At 34.7% G+C, this 8,062-nt stretch overlaps 1 pseudogene; it reads left to right on the top strand.

The window, feature by feature from the left end:
• Window positions 1-1,645: 1,645 nt before the first annotated feature.
• Window positions 1,646-7,685, top strand: LOC132553866 (uncharacterized; annotated as a pseudogene).
• Window positions 7,686-8,062: the final 377 nt, after the last annotated feature.

The following is an 8,062-nucleotide window of genomic DNA, read 5'->3' as shown; positions in this document are numbered from 1 at the left end:
TATATGTTGCTTCACATATATGTATGTTGTTTCACATTGCTTCACATATCTATATGTTGCTTCACATATCTATGTTGCTTCACATATGTATTTCTCTATAAATTTCAATGATTAATGAATAAACTGTTATGTTTGATTTTTTTAAAGACATTATTGGTTTGTTATATATTTGGAAAAAAACATTATATTTATTAGACGCTAGAACGTACGATGTCAACAGCCTTTTATCACATATCCAGAAGTTCTTCTTTGTAATAGTGACAGCATTGGATACCTCGAGTTTTTCCATAGTGCAGTCGATTTCATGTTATTGAAATTTTATTGAACTTGAACTTTAAATCTCATAATTATTTTTTATGGAACGTGCATCCTTTATTTGTCCATATATTGTCTTGGTGTTATGAACTATAGTCGAATTAAGGTTTCTTTCTATATCTTGTTTCTGTAAAAAACGGTGACAGTTCCAAATGATATTCCGATGAAATGAAAAAAAATAATCCCCTTGTGTCTTGATCTAATCAGGATAATATTACCTTGACATTTAGAAAGTATTTTGTCGATGAACAACATCTTAAGGCATTTTTTTTTTCAAATGGAAATTTTTACAAAACTACCAACCCTTTTGGGCGACGGTGTAGAATAATGGGTCTTCAGACTTGATAAATCGTTTCTGAAGTTTCTATTATTTATTGCGTGTGTAATTTCTGTCTCTAAGATATTGCTGCAATGGCTGGTTAGTCTCCTAAATGTTTTACCTGAGGGTAGACTGCCAAGTGAGAGCGGAAATGTGACATTCTTATTGGTGTCTGTATCCCAATTGTTGCATAGGGCAGTTCTGTATTTATAACTTCTGTCAGCATACGACTTACGGTGCAATAATTCTTCAGACTCAGCAGATGTTTATTAAGTATTTGGCACATGCTATTCAATAAAAGCTAATGCATTCACGAAACAGACTACCTCTCTTTATTTGCTATTTTCAGATGCTACCCTTTACTTCCTTTTTTGTGTGTTTCATAATGTATTTTATCAAGAAGAAGGTTTCCGCTGTAAATTGCATCACAATCCATTGTGCTGACATCTGTCTATTTCCTCGCAATTTCAATAGTGTCATGTTGAAACTATCAAACACATACGTCGGGTTTGAATTACGAATAATGAAGGAGTTGAAAGATGGTATACTTACTAAAATTTAAACTTATCATACAACAAAATATTACATCAATAAAGTAACTTGTTACTGCACACACACACACCCCCCTCTCTCTCTCTCTCTCTCTCACCAAAAAATACAGAAAAATAAATAAATAAATAAACAAATCATACAATAATGATTTCAATAAATTTCGAAAATAAGATTTTCCCGAAGCGCACGAATAAACATGTTCAGGTATATATATATATATATATATATCATGCACATGTGACCCAGCAGCAATGAGCGCAAATATAAATGACAAAGGTAGATTTCTTAGGTTTATCATTCCACAGCGAAGATTGATATATCTTGTGTGACATTTATAGCGCGGGTTCCATATAAAGCCAAAACACAAGCATTTTCTATCACTTTGGAGCTTTCAGGTGTACTGAGAGGCCAACTGTAGCGGACTTTATCTAGGATTGGAAGAAAGGAATTGCGACAAACATGATTGGAAAGGCCCTCCTGGTTTTGGTGTTAGTCGTTGGAGTACATTCAGCGCAGTTTAGATATAGAGGTACGTTATATAGGTCTTGCTTTTTAATAAATGTTCGATCTACAACCATTTATAAGCTACTTACTATAGGTGTCGATTTCTTTTCTTTTTTTTTTTTTTTGTTTTTTTGTTGTTGTTTTTTTTTTATGATATTTTATTTTATCATTTTTTTTATATATATAATGATAATATTCTCCAAATGTCTAATTTCTTCGATATATGTCAAAATCACAGAATGAGATTCTCTTTTTTATCATTTATTACGGTTCTCACATTTTTCAACATTGATTTAGTTACTGCATTAAGTAAAGGATTAAGTTTTGATTTATAAACTTCTTTATAATAAAATCAGCAGCTGAATCATAACATGTATTGCCTGAATTCCTTACAGTTCAGTCAGTCTTAATCTAAAATCATTTATTACTGGGATTCCTTCAGTCCTGAATTACACTTAAATCTTTTGTTGGTTTGATTCCTTCGGTCCTGAATTACACTTAAATCTTTTGTTGGTGGGATTCCTTCAGTCCTGAATTACACTTAAATCGTTTGTTGGTGGGATTCCTTCAGTCCTGAATTACACTTAAATCTTTTGTTGGTGGGATTCCTTCAGTCCTGAATTACACTTAAATCTTTTGTTGGTGGGATTCCTTCGGTCCTGAATTACACTTAAATCTTTTGTTGGTGGGATTCCGTCAGTCCTGAATTACACTTAAATCATTTTTTGGTTGGATTCCTTCAGTCCTGAATTACACTTAAATCATTTGTTGGTGGGATTCCTTCAGTCCTGAATTACCCTTAAATCGTTTGTTGGTGGGATTCCGTCAGTCCTGACTTACACTTAAATCTTTTATTGGTGGGATTCCTTCAGTCCTGAATTACACTTAAATCATTTGTTGGTGGGATTCCGTCAGTCCTGAATTACACTTAAATCATTTTTGGTTGGATTCCTTCAGTCCTGAATTACCCTTAAATCATTTGTTGGTGGGATTCCGTCAGTCCTGAATTACACTTAAATCATTTGTTGGTGGGATTCCTTCAGTCCTGAATTACACTTAAATCATTTGTTGGTGGGATTCGTTCAGTCCTGAATTACACTTAAATCATTTGTTGGTGGGATTCGTTCAGTCCTGAATTACTTTTAAATCATTAGTTGGTGGGATTCCTTCAGTCCTGAATTACACTTAAATCATTTGTTGGTGGGATTCCTTCAGTCCTGAATTACACTTAAATCATTTGTTGGTGGGATTCCTTCAGTCCTGAATTACACTTAAATCATTTGTTGGTGGGATTCCTTCAGTCCTGAATTACACTTAAATCGTTTGTTGGTGGGATTCCTTCAGTCCTGACTTACTCTAAAATCATTTGCTGGTGGGATTCCTTCAGTCCTGACTTACTCTAAAATCATTTGTTGGTGGGATTCCTTCAGTCCTGAATTACACTTAAATCATTTGTTGGTGGGATTCCTTCAGTCCTGAATTACACTTAAATCATTTGTTGGTGGGAGTCCTTCAGTCCTGAATTACACTTAAATCGTTTGTTGGTGGAATTCCTTCAGTCCTGCATTACTTTTAAATCATTTGTTTGTGGGATTCCTTCCTTCAGTCCTGAATTACTTTTAAATCATTTGTTGGTGGGATTCCTTCAGTCCTGAATTACTTTTAAATCATTAGTTGGTGGGATTCCTTCAGTCCTGAATTACTTTTAAATCATTAGTTGGTGGGATTCCTTCAGTCCTGAATTACTTTTAAATCATTTGTTGGTGGGATCCCTTCAGTCCTGAATTACCCTTAAATCATTTGCTGGTGGGATTCCTTCAGTCCTGAATTACTTTTAAATCATTTGTTGGTTTGAGTCCTTCAGTCCTGAATTACCCTTAAATCATTAGTTGGTGGGATTCCTTCAGTCCTGAATTACCCTTAAATCATTTGTTGGTGGGATTCCTTCACTCCTGAATTACCCTTAAATCATTTGTTGGTGGGATTCCTTCAGTCCTGAATTACACTTAAATCGTTTGTTGGTGGGATTCCTTCAGTCCTGAATTACCCTTAAATCATTTTTTGGTGGGGAAAATGTTTTCATTGATAGTAACGACTATTTATGGATAGAATTCAGGCATTACATGCTATTGTTTAGGGTACTGTTTATTGCAGACCATGCGAATGTTGCTGATGGTGAAAATAAATAATTTATTAAAGATTTAATTCGATTTAGACAGACAGACATAGGACATCTACGATAAAAACCATCTCCATGCACGGCTTTTATTCTTTTGTTTCCTATAGTTGTCATAGTATCCACTGTATGTGTATCACATAACCATCGTATCTCTTTATGTTAACAATGCTGTGCAATAGATATAGGTATATTTGTAGGTATTCATCACGTGTTATGGTCAGTTATTCTATCTTGAAGTTCGATGGACTAATCCTAACTTCATGTGCTGATATAGTACCATCTAACTGACCTAATTTGTTTTATCATAATGCTCTGAAAATTGTTATAATCAAGTAGAGTTTTTATTTACTTGCTTTAAAAGAGTTTAAACTTTCATTTAAAAATCTTTCATAGTAGCATATCATTCAATGTCTTAATTAGAAAAAAAAATTAATTAAAAAAACCGTATTAGCATGTTCGGATTTAATGATACATCATGATTCCTTCCGTCTTTCAACTGGGAGTTCAAAATGAAGTGCAGACTGCCTTTTTTAAATCCGAAATACCAATGCGTTCCTGATATATAGATATAACATTCAAGATTTACGATTTACAAACTGCTGTAGTGAATCATTCGATAAGTACCATGTTTTAGAATATACATATATACTTGACATTGTTATTAAGCAATCTTGGGTATAGAAAACACACGAAATTTACTGAATTATGAGATTTTCTTTCGATCATTTATGCTTTTCCTTAGTCGCCCCCTAGACGTCAAAATTACGGCCCTTAGCATCACTGACGAGAAGGTCGGAGCAGCTTTTTGATGCAGTTTAATTTATTGTTTTTCTCTACTGTATCAAACTCTAAAATTGTACTTGATGTTGCTATTCACTTTTTTGTTTTTATACAATATTTACAACTATTTTAAAACACAGTGATTATGAAACATTCCACGCATTTTTCATCATTCCGTGCGATCGTGATTTTTATAAAATGTTAACTTTTTAAAACACAAACCGCTATTTGAAGAATTGAGAAAATGTAAGATATAATTTATCTCTATATTATAAATATATATTTGCAGTAATCGATATTAAGACCATTTTACACATTTTAAATTTTGAAGTCTTAGACTAAATCATTTTATCATATTCTCCAATGTTGTTGTTTATTAAGTTACGCACTATGCCTATCAGCAACAATGGCCCATTTGCTAGCATGACATTATCAGAGCGCTGTGACTTTGAAGTTATATTATCCCTACAAAAATTGGATGTTAATTATCCTATGATTTTTTTTTCATTCGTTCGGTAATTCAATCAATTAGTTTGTATGCCATATTGTGCCTTCACGGGTAGTGCAGAGTGACATCATAATCTTACTTACATAATCTATCGAGTGAAAAAAATAATAAAGGAAGATATGTATCACACATTTGCCTATATCAATACGATGGACTTCGGTCACGTGACTACTGACCAGTCTCTCACCACCGGACTGACAGAGACATTCTTTGAAATACCTTCTTCTTAGTTAGAAAACATTAAAAAAGAAAGAAAAAAAACTGATAAAAAACCCCGAAAAAATGATAATTTAGACTGAGAAAGTTTCAAACATTTCATTTATATATTAATATAATTTTTGGTTTTTGTTTTGTTTCTTTTTGGTATGTTCAGTTTGTTTGTTTGTTTTTTATTATTAATAATATCATTACTTTATTTTTAGATAGTGTGGGGATTAATATAGTTACATCGAAGAAAAACAGTTTTTGTTTCACGAATTTGAAAAACAAAAACTGAATTGTGTTATACCTCTCTTCAATGAATGAAGATTGACGTTTACTTCGCATATCACACTTACAAATAATCGTGCAAAGGATAGTTGAAGTTGTTTTTTTTTTCCTTAACTAGAATCTGTGAAATTAAAAAAAGCAAAAAGTACCTCTATAGTGACAATATCGAAAAAGAAATATCTTAATAATGTTGATTTGATCTGATTACAAACTAAAAGATACGCCCCACGAAAGAATTGCTAGCTTGCCGTCAAATGGTCCGATGAGATGTGTTGATATTACTAAAGGTGAACTCATTAAATGGATACCACTGTATGGCAGACAGAGCATGACGGATGGTAAACCAAGCGTAAAATGTCTAGAAGTATCGGTAATGGCTATTAGTACAAGGGCCTTGGTCAAGAAGGTCGATGTATGACGACTGCGTTACACGGTTGTCAAGTAATGTGTGTTGCTGTATCAGAAGTAGTCTATTCTTACACATGTCATATTTGATGAGGACAAAGCGATGAGAGTAAAAATAACCAGTTCATCGCCTTTCCGCGTGACTTAAATGTCTATTGCTGTCAGACGGAGGTCAGCATATCATCGTATGTGTCATCTAATGCACGCATGCGGACACCTCAAGGCCTTCCGCCATTTGTTTTTGTTTTTCTGTGGTAGTTTCAAAAACATTTTGCATCTACACTTGTTATATATTCATCTCATTTTTATTCGGTATTTTTGAAAATGAAGTAACTGTTTTAAATCGTTTTCGAATTGAATCGAATTGATTAAATATAAGTAAACATATAAAACACGGGAAACAATCAAACACTCATAAAAATTGGCCTGTATATATTACAACTAATTAAAATAAGTATTAAAAAAAAAAAAAAAGAAATTAAAACAAATAAAAAAACAAAACAAACAATAATAATAATAAAGATAATAAAAAAACATTAAAAAATAATAGTAATAATATATCCATATTTCTAGATAACTTCTCACCCAACAATTTTAAAGTAATGAAAAATAAAGAATGATAATTTCATGAAAATGAAAATATATTTTTAATTTCATTAGCCGCCCAACCTAGGGGTGCACCGCCACCTGGGGCGCCACCTGCCGGAGGACCACCTCCACCAGCAGCTCCACCTGCCGGAGGACCCCCACCACCCGCAGCTCCACCTGCCGGAGGACCCCCACCACCTGCAGCTCCACCCGCCGGAGGACCTCCACCACCCGCAGCTCCACCTGCCGGAGGACCCCCACCACCCGCAGCTCCACCTGCCGGAGGACCACCACCACCCGCAGCTCCACCTGCTGGAGTACTTCCACCACCCGCAGCTCCACCTGCCGGAGGACCACCACCACCCGCAGCTCCACCTGCCGGAGGACCCCCACCACCCGCAGCTCCAGTACCAGCCGCTTTAGCACCATACACTATCCCTGCCGCACCAGCACCATTCGCTCCCGCCGCACCAGCACCATTTGCTCCCGCCGCACCAGCACCATTCGCTCCTGCCGCCCCTGCCGCTCCTGCACCAATGCCTAATAATATGTTCGCACCATACTGGTTCAATCCTACTCCCTACTATGAACCATATTATCAACCTCCAGTTAGGCAGCCATCCAGCTATTACTCGTCATGCTCTTGTGATTTTGTCGATGACTGCCCGAAGGGATCTGTTGATCAAGGACAATGTGCGGACGGTTCAAATTACTGCTGTGAGCTCGAGAGTTAAGGTATATATAATACACTTTTAGCATTTTTCTGATCAGTGAAAAAAAATTGCATACCTACTCTCAGGTTTATTAATAGATTGACAAAAGATGGTGTCAATTCAGCAACTGTTAATACTTATTTATGTGATGATAATGTCCATTTTTATATTTTTGAATTAATTCATTTCTTTTCTTGTTTCAGGTGACTTCATCTGATGAATAAAAACCATCGTATTGTTTATACATTATAATTGTCATCATATGTAAAACAGGAATGACATTTTGACTGTAGCACACCACAAGTTTGTCTATAAGAACCTTGTAATATGTTCTTTCGTAAAGTATTTTGTTGAATAAAACATTTAAACAATCACTTTATTGACTTTGAGTAAATATTGTAACATCCTGTTTTTATGGCGTGGAAGAAAAAAAAACCCGTTTGATGTAACAAGTACATTATACAAACTGTTTCTTCAAATACGACAGTTGATCAACAGCTAGATATGGTTTCGATTTGAAATTCTGTGGGACGATATACCACATCCAAAATGTTATTCCAACATAAATAAAACATGGTTGAAAATGGCAACAGAAGAAAAACAATGGGAGAGGCAACATATCAATAACATCATAATCCAAATTTAATGAAATGACGGCAAATTATTAACAAAACAATAACCAATAATTTACACGGAGACTCCTGAAAAGT

The sequence above is a fragment of the Ylistrum balloti genome, unplaced genomic scaffold (genome assembly GCF_031769215.1).
Source record: "Ylistrum balloti isolate Yb309-2 unplaced genomic scaffold, AGI_CSIRO_Ybal_v1 Utg370360, whole genome shotgun sequence".
NCBI classification, from domain to species: Eukaryota; Metazoa; Mollusca; class Bivalvia; order Pectinida; family Pectinidae; genus Ylistrum; species Ylistrum balloti.
The sequence above is the reverse complement of the archived record's forward strand: the minus strand, read 5'-3'. Positions and strand labels throughout refer to the sequence as shown.